This window comes from Lonchura striata, chromosome 5 (assembly GCF_050655825.1).
Source record: "Lonchura striata isolate lonStrDom1 chromosome 5, ASM5065582v1, whole genome shotgun sequence".
NCBI classification, from domain to species: domain Eukaryota; kingdom Metazoa; phylum Chordata; class Aves; order Passeriformes; family Estrildidae; genus Lonchura; species Lonchura striata.
In genome coordinates, this window is record NC_140707.1 from 25,619,815 (window position 1) to 25,636,576 (window position 16,762).

At 41.0% G+C, this 16,762-nt stretch overlaps 1 protein-coding gene across 6 annotated transcripts in view; it reads right to left on the minus strand.

The window, feature by feature from the left end:
- The window catches only part of SERGEF (secretion regulating guanine nucleotide exchange factor), a 141,147-nt gene that overhangs the window by 77,943 nt on the left and 46,442 nt on the right, over positions 1-16,762 (minus strand). Inside the window, exon 10 of one of the 6 annotated variants that reach the window (XR_014955960.1) lies at positions 2,797-8,022. The exons of the other annotated variants lie outside the window; for them this stretch is intronic. The gene's annotated coding sequence lies outside the window, so the exon portion shown is untranslated. The remainder of the gene's footprint in view (positions 1-2,796; positions 8,023-16,762) is intronic. 6 annotated transcript variants of the gene reach the window in all.

The following is a 16,762-nucleotide window of genomic DNA, read 5'->3' on the forward strand; positions in this document are numbered from 1 at the left end:
ACATCCTCTGAATGGTGGTGGTCCCTGCACAGAACTGCTGCCGTGCTATTACCATTCCAAGTAACAACAGCAACTGAAGTCCATCACTTCCAATTACCCAAAACACATTTAACCACTGCAGAAAAAAAAAAAAATACCAGTATCTGATTTTCCAACTATTTCAATATATTGGGTTATCATACTCTGTAGCAGATTTCATCTCAAAAATATCTGAGGTGCTCCAAAGTACAAAGCAGCACTTCTTTCCCAACTACTTGGCCCAAAAAAATCTGGAATGGCAGTTTTAAGCAACTTGCCTTTCTAACCTACTGCCGAAACACTATGGTACTCACTGGATAGGGGAGAGTTTGGTTAGCCATAATACCTTCAGAATCACACAATCTGAAAAATATTTGCATGAATTAGCTTACTTTTAATTAAAATGTTATGTTATCCAAGAAAAGACTTTTTACCTGCGTGGGAATTTCTGCTACATTTCATGTCTTTTTGAATCTTTATACCTTTGTCGTATTTGCACACAGCATGCAGCCATTTTTCTTACTAAGTGCCTTTTTTTTTTAACCTCTCCAGTTGCTCAAAGAGTGTTTCACAGGACTGCCGCTGAAGATGGAAGAAATCCATTCCCAAGCTCAGAGAATTGAAACATTCCATAATTCAACTGCTGAGCATCGTTTTTCATACATGTCAGACAACTCTGGCCATTCACTGCCGAATTCTTCACTTGTGTGAGGTGAAGCAAACCATCTGCAAATGTCATACACACTTCTTATCCTGGATTACTTCTCCTTTTCCTATTCATCCTCTTTTCAGCTCCGCAGTCTCCTACTTTCTTTTCTTTCTGTGCGCCCATAAAGGACATTCTACATTCACCCACAAGTAAAAGAGCAACTGAGCTAAGTTACTGGGGGAAAAGAGCTAGTAGATGAGCAGAGGGTCTGTGAAGATGTTTCAGATCACTTGTAAGTGAAACAAGGCAGTAAAATATTCTGTAGATTTTCCTGGTGGACTTTACTCTGTAATCTGCCAGGGTAAAATGATCTAAAACAGAAAGGGAACAGGGACTGAAAGTAAGAGAGTGCAGAATTTCTCTGTTACCCTCCTGCCTTGGAAAATTATCAGGCTTTTGAACATTTCCCATATACTGCTTCCTCATTTTTCCTACCCTCAATTCCTCACCAAAGAGCAACCAACCTTGTATACAAGAGAGAACAGACTACTACTACTAATTTACTCATACAGAGGAACATACTTAGCATAACCCTAAATTTATCACTATTAGAAACATATATAAACCCATAGTAAGAAAATAAGTTTCTATTTTGGACTTTCCTGAGAACAGAAGGCACTGCTAATTTTAAAATAAACAGAAATAAGAACAAGCTCAAAATTAGGCTGCACCTTTAAAAAGAATAATTTCAGTATAAGACTATGATCTACAAAGTGCAAAAATTTTGCTTCTTAAAATAATTTTTAAAAGAAGGATTTTTCACATGCTTTTTTACGCAAGCTCCATCTTGACTGAAAAGGTAACAAACATCAAAAGCTAAATTGTCCACGAGACTGCCTGAAGAAAAAGGTCCTTTCAGGTCAGGATGAAGGGCAGTGACGTTCACCTCAGCCTCAGCAATTAAGAAAATTGTTTCCATCTCTACAGGCATCAGTCTCTTGAAAACTGAAGGAACAATCTATTCAACGCAAACATGAATGAAATGTTGACCAGACAGAAAAAAAGACTAAAAATATACTTTGATAACAAAAGACTCTTTTGGAGGGGGGAAAAATGAGTAGCTAGGCTATCCATTAAAATTATTTCTCTGGCTTCCATTCAGATGCTGTCCAAGCACAGCTTCATTGTTTGGCATGTGGCTTGCATCTCCTCACGTCACCTTCATTCTCTCACTCAGATAACCTCAGACAAAAATATACAGAGCTCTATTCTAGGATTCAGCAATATTAAACCACTAGCTAGCAGCAAAAACTGGCTCTCTTGATTCATAAAGAATTTTTAAAGCCCTTGTGAACTACAGAGCACAGGGGGGAGGGTGAAAGCTTTCATCAGACTGAGGCACAGGACTCGGTCAAGTACACTTCCAAGGCAAGAGGTGTTTGTTATCCATGGTGAGAGGAACATCCAGTTACTGTATCTGCACATTCCCACAGGAAGGTAGTGCAGCTGAGGGAAGGGAATGCTGAATCTGACATCCATTTCATCAGCCTAATAAATTTCAGATTAATTACAGAAAATTATTTCCCATTGCACTTCCACATCAACAGGGCTCTTTTTTTGCCTCTCAAGCCTCTTCAAGGCACAATATTGATACCCTTCAGTCATCCGTCACTAAAACACTGCCAGCACAGAACAGGACTGTACACACACCTAAATGTTCTACAAAATATATATGAGTACATATATATATATATATGGAAAGAAACAATATTTATCCAGGTGAAATTGCAGAAGATGATTTTGGTTGATGAACATCCCCTCCAGCACTCAAAACAGCAGAAAATTGCACCATGCAGACAGGGATATCATCATCATTGTTATTATTACTATTTTGGTTTAAGAAAACACTGACATGTTATGGTTATGAAACAGGAATAGCCAGCTCACTGCCCAGTGAGTGCAAATTAGGACTCCTGCTGATGAATGGCCTTTTCAGCCCACCTTTCTGGCATCCCTTGTGTGCTCCTCTCCACTCCTCCACTGTGCAGCACATGTCTTTTCCAGTCCTCTCCCACTGCTCACGACTGCCGCCTCACTGTCACAGACAAAAGGCAAGAAAGGGGACATACCCTGCCTGCTGCTGTGCTGCTGCCTTGCCTCTGCACATCATCCTGGACTATCAGCACAGAGCAACACAGAGCCTGAGCCAGACATCAGCAGCCCTTCCATTTTCAGCATAGTTCTGGCTTGTTAGGCAGCATGCCTTAACTAGCAGCAAAACTAAAAGCAAAATAGGAAGGGTGAGCCTGATAAGGGAGGCCTCATCGGCCTTTGCTGCCGACAAACCCAGCAGGAATGGGGGAAGGGAGGCACTTTTAGAGGCAATGCCTTTCCACACTGCGGTATGCAGGAGCCAGACGCTGCTGAGCGCACACACAATAGGCACGGTTGCCGTAGCAACAGCATCGCAGGGCAATTTTTCAGCAAAGCTTCTTGCTTTTCACCGAAGTTACTTACGCGATTACCACTTAGCACAGGGATCTGTACGGATCAGACAGCATCTTGCATCTGTCTGGAGCATTGCTGCACGAAAAGATGCGACGGCCACAGCAGAGGGAAGAAAAAGGCACTGCAGGAGCAAAGCAGGGGCTGGTTTCTCGAACTGCAGCAGCTTGCACGCTGATAAACTGGCACCTCACGACAGACTGGAAGCCTGATCTGCTGGGATCAAGTATGCTTTGGTCTTTTGTTTTGTTTTCTTAAAAATTACTAGATTTCAGTCAAGATCTACAGCACGTTTCTGCAACAAGGGACTTCAGTTTCTAGTACTGATCACCACCTCAGAAAAAGAATCCCCAAAAGAAGAAAAAAAATATAAACCATCTAAGCTGCTTGTTTTTACACACACTTTTATCATTCCACTAATGCTGTTAAAAGGCAGTGAAAGTATATGGTCCAGCACGTGTCTTGAGAAAAAGCTGGTCACAAACAGAGCACTTGAATAATTTACAAGCTTAAACTACACCAGTGAGTTATTTACCTTTTTTCATTTGCTCCTCCTAGTTTTTCAGATAAACAAAAACACATTAATCTTTTCCCCCTGAAATGCAAGATTTTTTTTTTTACTCAAACATTTAAGTGATCAATTGTCACTCCCAAAGAATAAAAAATAAAGACTTGTTCAAAACACAAATATCACTTCAGAAAACACTTCATCAGTTGTTTATGCTTGAAGGCGTTTTAAACTTTGACATTTTCAAGTTTTTTGCATGCAATCTCTTGACTGTAAAGCTGCAAAGGTAACTCTCACAATCAAATGGCACACAGAATTGCTTTGCAACTTGCTCATGGGATGCAAACACCCAAAAAGACCAGAAGCTGGCAAAGGATCAAAACTAATCAAATTAAATAGGACTGTTCCTGCATTTATGTCTTGCTATCTATAAGGCTAACAGTGTGTTCCTGAAATACATCTTTATGACAAACTATAGGTAATTTCAGCATCAATTGTGTATATATAGTTCCAAGCAAATGGCTGTCACACCATACCAGAGAGCTTCATTAGAGAAGAGTGCTTCAGGCTCCTCTAGAAGACAGGCAGTGCAGAAACTGTCTGCTACAAGAGCTGCAGAGACACAATTATACACCCAAGTCGTGACAGTTTGGGGAAAAGAATCACATTAGCTCTGATGAGTTTTACAAAACCTTCACATTTCTTGGCCCTCTGTTAATAAAGGACATTGCAGCACAACAGATATTAACATTACCTCTGGAAGAACAGGCAAGCACAAGACACAAGAAGCTGCTGCAGCAACTTCAACAGGAATGAGCTGAGTCCTCCACCATGTAATGTCATGACTGGGTAGCCTAAGGAAAATGCCACTACACAAAAAAAATTATTCCTGTTGCAGGAATGTTTTGAGTAAAGTCTCCAGCTAAAATTAAGAAAATATGACTATATAAATTTCAATAGTCCTTGTGCTCTTTAAAACTTCACACATGCAGCAGCATGGTACAGCCAGTTGTTTGAAGCAATGCTAGAAAAGGACACACATAAAACCACTGGCACCAGATTCTGAATTATTGTGGAAAATAAAACCTATTCCTTACAATGGAAGGCATCTTTAATGAATAAAACTGGAAGGAGATAAGGCAAAAACTATGTAGGCAGAAGCTAATTCTTCACAGGGTGGGAGAAGGGGAAGAAGGCACCCTTCTGCTATGTACACATTTGGGAGCATGAGAAAAATGTAAGTGAAATTTGTAGAAGTAAAACAAATTTTCATCATCCTTTATCACTAACATACCTGGAGAAGCATCTCCATTTGAAAGGAGGACCTCCAATTAGAAGAACAGGAATAGCCTTACCTTATTTCAAATACAGTAGAATATTAACAGTAAATACAAAATCCTGAAACCAGGGGTTTGCATAGTAAGTTATCTACTACATTTAAATCTGGATGTATGAGAAATTCCCTTCTAAAAGAAGAGAACAAATAGCTTAATTCCCCCTTTCTCCTGCCTAAACTTGTGGCCAAGGTTTAGGACTGTCTGGAAGTCCTTTGTCTCTACCCTAAATAAGACAACTTTCCTCAACACTCAAACACACATCCTAAAAGCAAAATACAAGGAACAGAAACGTTAGCTTGTAACAGAAGTCTGCCACTCCTACTCACATATTTATAGCACCAGGGTTGAGCATAAGGGTTGTAGAATTTAAAATAACAGTAAGGATATTAAGGACTCTGAAGACAAGTAATCACATGTGGCAGCACGTGAGACACAAAGCAAAATGCAGCCTAACAGTGTAACTATCCCACTGGGAAAGCCATGGACAGGTCAATAAAGCATTCAAGGGAAATGATGATCAAGTACTGATGATACAACTTAAAACAGCAGTTTTGAAGAGCTCCCATCCAAAAGCAGAGGAGAAAGAGTCACACATTAGTTATAGGAGAAATTCCAAGTCCACAGGACCTGAAATTAGGAATTACATTAGAAATGGTAATTGGCCATGCAACTTTCCAAAGAGACTGTTTTAGTTGCAAGGTCAGAAACGCCAAGGACAGAACACCTAAGGCACTGGGAACATAATCATCTCCATTAGTAAAGTTAAATTATTTTAAGATATTCTTGGCCAACATGGTGTTGTGATAAGCATTCTTATGACAAGTTTCTGCTGAGAGGAAGAGTTTGCATCTCTGAGGTCAAACTTTGGAAAGCTTCTTTAGGAAATTATTGCTTTTAATATGAATTTTTTCAAGTTTTTGGTTGATGACCTTGAAGAAAACAGCTAGCAATTTTTTTAAGATGTGAAAATAAGTACATTTTGTGAAACCTTGCATCTTTTACTACAGTAAGAAAAGCAAGGCAGAAATTTACTTAATCCAGCTTGTAGGAACAATTGTAATCTAAAAGCCAATTGCAAACTCAGAAAAGCCAGAGAAATAGGCCAGCCTGATAGGCAACATGGAGTTGACAGGACTGAACAGGATGAATACACTGTCCATGGCAAGCCTGAATAAAAAAAAAAAAATCCCTACATCTCCTCAAAAGACTCAGAGTTCTGAAGAACCCTCTACAGGCCTGTCTGCATTATTGTGAAGGATTTAGTCATTCCACAGGGAGAGCCAAAGATTTTGTAATTTTTTTAAATGAGATCTGATTAAAATTTAACACTGTTAAATAACATATCTAGGAGTTTAAATACCCTGCTTCTAAAAATGATGGCAAGTGGAAATTGCAAGACAAGCAGGATCTTTGAAAATCAGCTGCTTTATGTGACTAACACAGCTGAGTATGACTTAAAACCAGAGCTTCAAAAACCCTGGGCTACTACCTGCTCATTCCTATCCAGACTGTCACAACACACTGCACAAGTGTGATGAGGTTTGGGCACCTTTTATTATAACAGTCCTATTTTAAAACAAAATTTCTGCTCAAAAGAGTTTCACCCAAAAGAGTTACACCCCAGAGTGCTGTGTAGACCGTCAGAAAGATCTTGACAAGCTGGAGAGATGGGAACAGCAGAACTGCCTGAAATTCAACAGAGGCAAGTGCAGAAGGAATAACCTGCACTTGAGGAGGAATAACCCCATGGAATAACCAGTCCAGGCTGGGGCTGATCAGCTGGGAAGCAGCTCTGCAGAAGTACCTGGGGGTCCTGGTGGACAACAAGCTGTCCATGAGCCATCAGTGTGCCCATGTGGCCAAGAAGGCCAATGGTATCTGGGGAGAATTAGGAAAAGCATTGCCAGCAGGTCAGGAAGGTGATCCTGTCCCTCTGCTCAGCCCTGGTGAAGCCTCATCTGGAGTGCTGTGTCCAGTTCTGGGCTCCTCAGGACAAGAGTTTTGGAGTTCCTGGAGTGGGTCCAGCAGCTGGAGGGCTGTGAAGATGATTAAAGGACTGGAGCATTCCTCTCATAATGAAAGGCAGAGAGAGCTGGACCTGCTCAGTCTCAAGAAGAGAAGACTGAGAGGGCATGCCATCAATGTCTGTCAGTATCTGAAAGGAGGGTGTCAGGAGAATGGAACCAAGCTCTGCTTGGTGGCCAAGCAATAAGACAAGGGGCAATGGGCACAAACTGATGCACAGGAGGTTTATCCTGAATATCAGGAAGAACTTTACTGTGCAGGTGATTGAGTGCTGGAACAGATTGCCCAGAGAGGTTGTAAAGTCTCCTTCCCTGGAGATATTCAAAAGCCATCTGGACAATCCTGACTAATGTGCCTGAACAAGGAGGCTGGACTAGATGACCTCCAGGGGTCCTTTCCAACCTGAACCATGCCATGAGTCTGTGACCAAGGTCCTATTCATATTCAGGATAATACTGCTCAGGAGAAAATCTACTTCTCAGGTGACAACTGCAGGCCTAGAACAAGGCAGCACAAGCACTCAAAGCCCAGAAAGTAAGCAAAGACCATGTACAGATTCACCTTCCCTTTTTGTTATTACTTTAACTCCATATCCATGATTAGAAGCAAAATAAAAGAACAACTAAGAAGAAAAGTCTTGATAGCTTAGCAAGATCTTTACTTGGTATTTAAACATAAATAACACTTAAGGCATTACATTATCTTGTCCACAGATCACGTGGTACATGCTGTAAATTGTCTTTTTAGGAGCTGAAATCATTTTCCCTTCAGAGTGAAAGTCAGGGAATGCTGTCACTAATACTGCTGGCACATGTTTGCTTACTCCTATATATTTAGGTTCCCTGTGTCAAGGCTTGTAAGCTGGAACAGTTTGAGATGGTCAATGGATTCCCAGAGCAGCTGATTCTGAGGAGCAGCACTGTCCATTTCAGAGCACTGTCCATTTCAGCAACCTGCACCAGGAAATCCACAGGATTTATCTGCAATAGTAAGGAAGAAAGCTCTTTTTTATTTTGATTACTGTGCTGAATTATCACAGTGAAGCTGCTCTCAAGTTTAAACATAAAACTAATGCTGCTAGCATCCATGAATTTTAATAGATTCAGTTCCCTAAACTGTCTGTGCTACTACAGCAACTGAAGGTGTCTCAGTCTGAGGCATTTATTTTCCTGTCTTTGAAATGCTATTAATGTTATCATTCATTTATTACCCAGTCTGGAAATTATGACACTGAGGATGTCTCTTCTTCTGAGTACCCAAGTTGCTTACAAACCAAAGCCTTATTTTCAAAGGCATTTTCTCAGTATCACTCTACGTGCATCACAAAATGAAACAGAGGACTTTGCAGTGGTCTGAGTGCCCCACACAACTGATTTCCCTACAGTCGTGATGAGGACGAGTTACTGGCAGGATCTGATCTGCTCTGCCCGTGCTGTTCCAGTGTGGATGCTCCGTTCTGCACAACAAGCCAAGCCAAGATTAATGAAAGCATGTTGAAGGCACACGACCACTCCCTCTGCGCCACCCTGCTTTTCTCAGCACCAAATGCCTGCGTCCCATCTCCTGTTCTCACCACATCTCTGACACAAACAGGATAGCCACTATCAAGCTACCTTATTTCTCCTTCAATTTTTATTTTAACCTAAACAATAGTAATCCCTCTGCTTAAGTCAACAAGTGTTTGGGTTTACACCATTTATGGCTGGCCTGGAAGCTTCAGTGTAAGCTGAGAACATGAGAAACTTGCAGGCTTTGGCATCTAAGGTCTGAAGGCCTCTGAACCCAATCCTCTTCCTTTTTCTGGATTAATAATAGATTGATATGCCAAAAAATTCCTGGAAAACACTCCCTTTTAGTATGGACCTTTCCCAATTGAAAAACAGACAACTACCTTTCTGTCTTTCCTTCCTACTCTTAGGCCTCAAATCTCAAATCTTGTGAGTGAAGTATATTCCTTCTCAAATAAATGAAGTATAATGAAAACAACTAAAGCTAAAAATTATTGTGCTTTTTTAAAGTCTATTATCATCCCCTGCTATAGATGTCCTCTTTAAAGTCAGGATATGGACGAGCACACAGACTTACAAAGAGGGACTATTTTGAGCGACAACAATTAAGCTCCACAGTGACAAAGGCAGTCAGCAGAGGAAACTGAAGAACTTCAAAATTATCTTTTTTTGGTTCCTTTCGCCATTTCCTCTGACACATGAGCAAAAATTCTTATAACAGCTCTTCTGGGAATTTTTTTCTCCCTTTCTTCTGTAGTTTCCACTTCTTGGCTAATTTTGGCCTGTCCAACTGGTTGCTTAGAGATGCTTCAGTTTTTATTGCTCTTTTTCTGTTTGTACTGTATTTTTATTCTGAATGTCACCTCTAGCAAGACTAGTTTTGCAAGTGAAGCAAGAAACTCTCAGAAATGCCTTTTTAAACACCGAGGTCCACAGAGCACCATCCCACTCGGCTTTTCCTCTCCTCTTCCCATCCAAAAAGTGTAGGAAAGAGTCCTTAGCAACATTTAGCTCTGTCTCAACAGCAAGCAAGTCTCTAGAAGTCTGTCTGACAAGATGGGATGGTTTTGACTTCTGACAGTGAAGGGAGGGAGGAAAGGAGGGAGGGAGGAAAGGAGGGAGGGAGGAACAGAGGGAGGGAGGAAAGAAAGAAAAAAATAAACCGGGCACTGCTAAAATCCCCACCTATCCCATGCTCAGCACTTGCTGAGCCCCTCTCTCCCGATGCTTTGTGAGACAGTGCCATGCCGTGGACACTGGGCTCGCTGCCGTGCTCTCTGCAGTCCCTGCAGGTACACCAGGCCTGCTTCCTGACCCACTTTGCTCACCAATCTCTATTTTGCTCTACGCTAGTGATGCTCCTGGCATGACAATCAGATACTGCAGCCTGCAGTGCAGCTCGTTACAACACAGCGGCGAGCTCCGAGTAAATCCAGTGGAAAAGTACTGTAGCAGCGGAGCCTAATTACGCTGAAGTCATTTTCATAAACTTACGTCAAATGCAACCACACAAAAGTGCTCGGGAGATTTAAAAGATGCCTTTTCCTTTCAAATCTACTAGGCATAAAGTAAATCCAAAAGGATCTTTTCTACTCAAGGGCTGCAAATGGCAAAAGCTAATAGAGCTAGTAGCTTTTCTTTGAATTACCTAATCAATCTTAGAACTTGTGCCACTTAAAACCTGCCATAATTCCTTCCATTTTTTGTCACTTATTCTTAACTAGAGAGGGGCTCTATACCTTAATGTCCAGTGAAATTGTAAACTTAATGTCACTACAGTTATTAAAATTATCTTCTTACGTGCAAGAACCAAATTTCTCCTTCAGACACAGCCACTTAGACTTAATTTCAAATCCTACTTGCAGTTAACTTCAGATTTTACTTGCACATACATGCGTAATGGATAATTTGGTTTTGGAAAATTACTGATTATACCAGACAGCTAGGACTGTTCTGGCTCCAAAGTTAAGGTGTAATAGGTGAATACGTCTGAGATCAAAAAACTGGAGTTTGGTCACATTTCATTTATCTGAAAAAAAAAAAAATAATAATGCAGGCATCTCGCTTCTCTTATAGGAAATATTGTAAAAACAACCATGACATTGGCCTCAACAAAGAAATCCAATTGCCAAGCCCCTAAGTTATATGGGAGTGATTCACTATACTACAAATCTCTACTTCCTTCCTGGGCACTGAAGTTAACTGGAAAGTTTGCAGTGAATACCATACATTGCTAATATTTTGCACATAGAAGGCACTGAAATATGAAACATTTAAGGGTCTTAGCAACTCTCTCCTTGGCAAGACACTTCTTCCGTTCCATTCCGTTTTTTGTACTTAAAAAACTCAAATACTTATCAAGAAAAGTTTTGAGAGTTACTCAGAATTGTTAAACCAAAATATTTTAAGTGTCTTAAGATTTGATACACTGAATTTAAAACACTAAAGTTAGTACAAATAAAAGCAGCAACAGAAAGTACTGAAGATACCTTGTGGGGCCATGAGTGCCTTACAGGTGTGGATCATTTACAGAAGATATTGTGTACAGGAGGGAGCATGAGGAACAATTATTCACAAAGCAGTTGCACTGTGCATAAGTGCAATACTTTGCAGGAGTTTATTCATGTGTAATATGACCAGTTTTACTGGTGAGCAAGAACTATTACTAAAAAAAAATTCTTGCAGCTTGGCAAATGCCAAGCTACATTGTGGTGGTTTTTTGGTTTTTTTTGGATTTGCACTACCATAATCACACCAATTTACTTAATAAACCAAAGGTTCCCAAAAATGGACCCCAAAATGCTTATGTAAAATCTCTCCAACAAGAAGTCTGATTATCCATTAAGTGGACTGATACCAGCCAACAGTAAGAGAAAACAAAATTAAACATCCATCAGAATGTACAATTCATCCAAATTTCATACTACAGGCACCAATAAATATGAGTCATTATTATAATGTACAAGGTAATTATATTTCATCACTCATTACCTTGACCCAAGGAGGACCTCTCATCTTCAGATGGAAGATGCAATCCAGACTTGAATTTTTATGATTAAGGAACCCTGCAAGAAGCACAGCTTACACAAAGCATCACCCTTAGACTAGCAACTGTGTAGATGCAGAAGGAACTCAACCTCAAAAAAACTGCTGTGGACTGCTTCTTTTACCCACTGCTGCCCTCACACCAAGTATTTCACATTTAAACACAAGGCAAGCGGACAGAATCCAACAGGGCTCTGCAGGAAGGACACAGGTGGGACAATTGTTGATGACAGATCTAACTCAAATACACCTGGCAAGAAAAGAGGGTATTTAGAAGTACAGAGTTTCCTTTTTTGTACCTATGATGGGATCAACAACAGCAATAAAAGATTATTTTGCTGCCTTGTTATTTATTGAAGATCAGCTCACCCTCAGGGCTGTCCCAGGGCAAAGAGCCTGGCAAAGCAGAGATCCTCTTGACAGTTTTTCCTCAGGACTGAACTTTACAGCTCGTTTGATTTTAGCTTCGTGAGCCATGCACCACAAAACTAAACCTAGACCTTCAGAAGTCACTTCTCTAACCTCACATCTGCTCAATTCAAGTAGAGAATACACAGTGAGGCCTTGGAGTTTAGGAAGAGCAAATTAATTGCTATACTATACTGGGGGGGATCAGCCCACTCCAGCGACAAGTTTTTCACAAGCACATGACAGAAACCCTCACCAGACAGTTACACAATAACCTACAAAGTCTATTTTTAGGGTTCATAAAAGTTTATATCCTTTCAAGAGACTATACAGATCTTTGTTTGCTTTTTTTTTTATGTGAACTTGGAAGTGCTCAATATTGGCATCCAAACATCCACTGAGCCCTACTATGATATATTTCCTTCTCTAAAGCATTTGTTATTGTTTTTAATCAAACAAAAGCTGTCTAGGGATCTGAGGCTCTAATCTGAATTGTTACTGCTTCAACATCTGCTAAAAAATTCTGGCTGCAAAAGTAGAACAGATTCTGGTTTACATGGAAAGCTACATAAGTAATAAATATCTGGCAAATCAAGAAAGCGCTTTAGGGGACATAATCTAAGATGCAATAGTTAAATTGCTTCTTCGTCCTGGACTATGGAGTCAGAGTGGGAGAAAAATCACAAAATAAACCTTGGTTTTGATGGTTACTTTCAATGTTACTGTGCTTAGTAAGCTGACTCCTGGTTGATTTGTAAATCCACACATGCCCCTGGGAGCAGGATCTCAGATCATTTAGCATCATGGCAGATTTCCAGTTCTTGGCAGGAGGGTTATTTTTCTCCATGAATCAGCAACTGTCCATCACACTACAATCTGTGAAGTGAAAAACCCACCTCATCAGCATAAACTCAATGCATGTATGTGTGTATACATCACAGAGGAGTTTCTATTCTCTCTCTCTACAGCCCACATCACTGTGAGGACTGTCAATTTGCACAAGCACATACATGCCTCTGAAAGCCAACCACAAGAGGAAGTGATTTATCTCACCTTCTGCAGTCCTGTAATGCTTTGATTACACATCATCTGCACGGTAAGCCTTTAAGTGTTATGGTAAAGAACACAAACAACAACCCATCCTATTTTACTGCTTTCTCCTATCAATGGACAACTCCAGAGCCGAGCCCACTGTGGTAGAACAGCTGCCTGTGCCTGCTGCTGGAGAGTAAAGAACATTTTCATTGCCACATAATGCTTACCAGTAAATGTATTCTAAACACCCATCAGCAGGAAAACATGAGCAAATAAGTTACATTTGAAACACCTTCCTTTGAAACGTGCGCCAGAATTTTAACAGCTCTCTATAATACAGACGATGCTTCTAAAAAATGATAGCAAATGAGATGAATGCTGCCCCAGTAAAGTGAACTTATTCTCAGAAATACTCTGACAAGCAAATCATGAATTTTGGAGATGTATTACAGAAAAGGATGTACTAATAAGTCCTCATTTTATTCTTCCTGTGTCTGTCTCTTCCTGATACACAAGAGATTGCAGTATTCCTATTGCATGGCATCACTGTGCTAATATTAAATAACAACAGATTTGCTGGCTGCTCAAAATTGCCATTTTTTGAAGGAGGCAGGGGAAAGAACTACTATAATCAGAAATTTACTCTTAAAATTCAGGAATCAGACACTCCCACCCCCCTGGCTCACCGTGTAAACTCCTAGGAAAACTATAACCTGATCCACTGGATGAAGCAGTTCAGCAGAATGTCTGGGTCTTCACTGTTCCCTCTGCTTGACTTAAATGTACAGGGCATTGCAAAATTTACCCAAATTACTCATTTTTTTTCCAGTGTCTAATCATTAAACCTACACTTCAGGGATATAAATTCACAATTTGAGGCTAAGCATAAATCCACTCAGTAAACTAGGTTTGTTTCTTGCAGCATTAATTCACACATGCACTGAAGATCATCGAATACAGCACAGCCAAGTTATCAAACTGCAGCAATGCTGTCAAAAAGAAGGCTTTTTTTTTTTCTTAAATGCAAACACATCTTTTATTATTAGCTGCATAAGGGTGATCTATGTTTACACAGCTCAGAACTGGATTTAAAACCAATTTTAACAGCCAACTGTTTCAACTTGCATGTAAACAAACATACTGCATTTCTTCATTAGCTGGAATTTGCTCCAGTCTGTCAGCCATCTGTACTGTCTTGCATTCTGTTCTCTATTCAGAGCACCACTATCAAATGTTGGTGATATAGTATTGCTCTCTTTGGAGACATCATGACTACACTATAAATAGTTTAGAGACATAAACCACTATTTCTAACAGTTGTCTTAATATCTGCTTTCTCAGAATGCATTAGGTTGTTCTATTTCTCATCCAATTTTGGTTCTCTGTACGTTTTGTTTTGTGGATACGAGGAAAAAAGATTTTATTTTGTCTCTCCCAGCGGTACAGAGCAAAACCTCTGCAGCTGGACCAAGGCTTCATCCAACTTCTGCACCCCTCAAATCCCAGATGCAGAGGCCAAACCCCAGAACATAACCCTGCAAATATCTGCAGTGCAGTACAAGGGTGACTGCACAGTGCACAAGAGCCAGGCTGTCCTTAAAACAGCTGGTTCAGGTGCTGGAGCCAGCCCTGGAGCACTGAGAGGGGCAGGGTGACCCAGGCACTCACTGAAGTCACCAACCAAACCCAGCCTGGAGCCTTGCACTGCGCTGGAGCTCAGGAGCTCCCAGAGCCTTGCAGAGCCCTGGCTCACTCCAGCCAGCTCAAACATCAGCACAGTCCTGGCTCCAGCAGTAGGGACCACAGCACAACCCAGCTGGTGCCACTTGTCCCCAGCCTCTCCCTGGGGTCACAGAGCCTGCAGGTGCACCCTTGAGCACCCTACAGCCCCTGAGCTCTGCATGCCAGAGGCTTTCCCAAGGGCAGCACTGCATCCCAGATCCTGGGGCTGCCAGGAGCCTCCCAAAAGCCATGGTGGCACCACGAGTCCCCTCCAGCCTGCTGTCACACCCCAGGCCATTGGGCTGCTCTAAACTGCTCCAGCTCTCTCAAGCAGTTCCATGGGGACCACAGCACAGCTGAGGACACCACCCAGACAGTTCAGCTACTGATCTGAGCAGTGTGCACTACTTTCAAACTTCAGAGGACAGGTGATCATATCTTTAGAATAACATAGCTCACTTAAATAAGGGGCTTTGGTAGGTTGCTGAGACATTCTCTCTTTTAGGAAGTGAGGAGAACTGGCAGTGAGACAAGAACCTGAAACACACCTTAACCCCCAATTTCCCCTCTTCTAGGAACAGCAGAGTACTCAAACATTACTAGCATAACCAGTAACGTTTGACAAGTGGTGCAACCACAAACCACAAAGCTACTCAATATCCACGTTAGTTTTCCAAAGCAAAAGCTGCCTCTTCAAATACAGCTTTTTACCTCACCCAGTGAATGAGTTTAAAACTTTTTAGGAAGAACTTGATGCTCTGCCTTCAAGTTGACTCCCAGACTTACATCATACTCCTGACTGCAGACCTGCAGAGCTATAAACCCACCTCTTCCAAGAGAAGAAATTTGCTGCCCTCCAAGAACAGACTTAGGGCACATTTGTGTAACACCAAGAGACCATCCCTGATCAGAGGTGTCAGAACTCTGAAAGCTGATTTTGGTGGTAAAATTACCAAGAAGTGAACATGCCTTCTTCTGAGAGATCCATTTCAGCTTCAATTCTGAGTTTCTGAGGAAAGTGTGCTGAAATATTATCTAATTTTTTTACCCTGTCAGCCATATACAAAGGAGAGCAGGGGCTCACTGATAATCAAACCAGGAGAGTGAAAGTTTGCTATTCACTGCTCCCTGATTAAAACACACTAAAACTTAACCTGTAACTCAGCAGAAAAGTTCTTCAGCTTTCTTACCCTCTGGATAAGTTTGGGTTGGTTTTTTTCTCACAACTTAATAAATCTGCCACTGGAAATATCTTCCTTTTCCCAGCTTGTGCCTCTTTTTCTGGAACGGCAGCAACAAAAATGCCTACACCCTTGTGTCCAGATCATTTTCAACAGAATTTCTTGTGTAGAATTAAACAAGCCAAGTTGCAGGCATGAAAGCAAGCTGTCAGAGAGGCTCACAGCTACAGAATGCTCCCACAGAGCTGCAGTACCACTGTTACAACATGAGCAAAATAAACGCTGACATGCAACCATTTAGGGGGACAGAATAAAAAATAATTCCTTCTTCCCCTCCAATGCCTACACTTATCAGGCAGTAGGTTCAACACAGGGCTGGGGGGTAAGAAAATACAGGTCTGTTTCCTTCAGGTCTGTTTGTTCCCTTCTGTTACCGAAAGAATGAAAAAAATTGCAGTACCACTGTCAAAATTTTCCAGCTCTATTTTGGCACATCATCTCTCAAAGGCAGCCTGATCTAAAAATTTCAAGCATGTTTAACTCAAGAGCCCTTGACAACATCTAATGCACAGGCTATTTATCATAAATGGAGGTACTTATTTTTGGACTTCACCTTGCAACAGCAAAGAACGTCTGTTTTGTCAGTACCAGAAAAGTTTATAAATCCTGCCAAATGTATCAATATTATGTATTTCAATGGTATTCTACATACACTGCAGAGATATCCACAACCCTCTGCAAAATTCATTCAGCATTACAGATGTGCATACTTCGAACTCAATGTGAAACCGGATCGTGTTGGGAACCACTATGACTTGCCC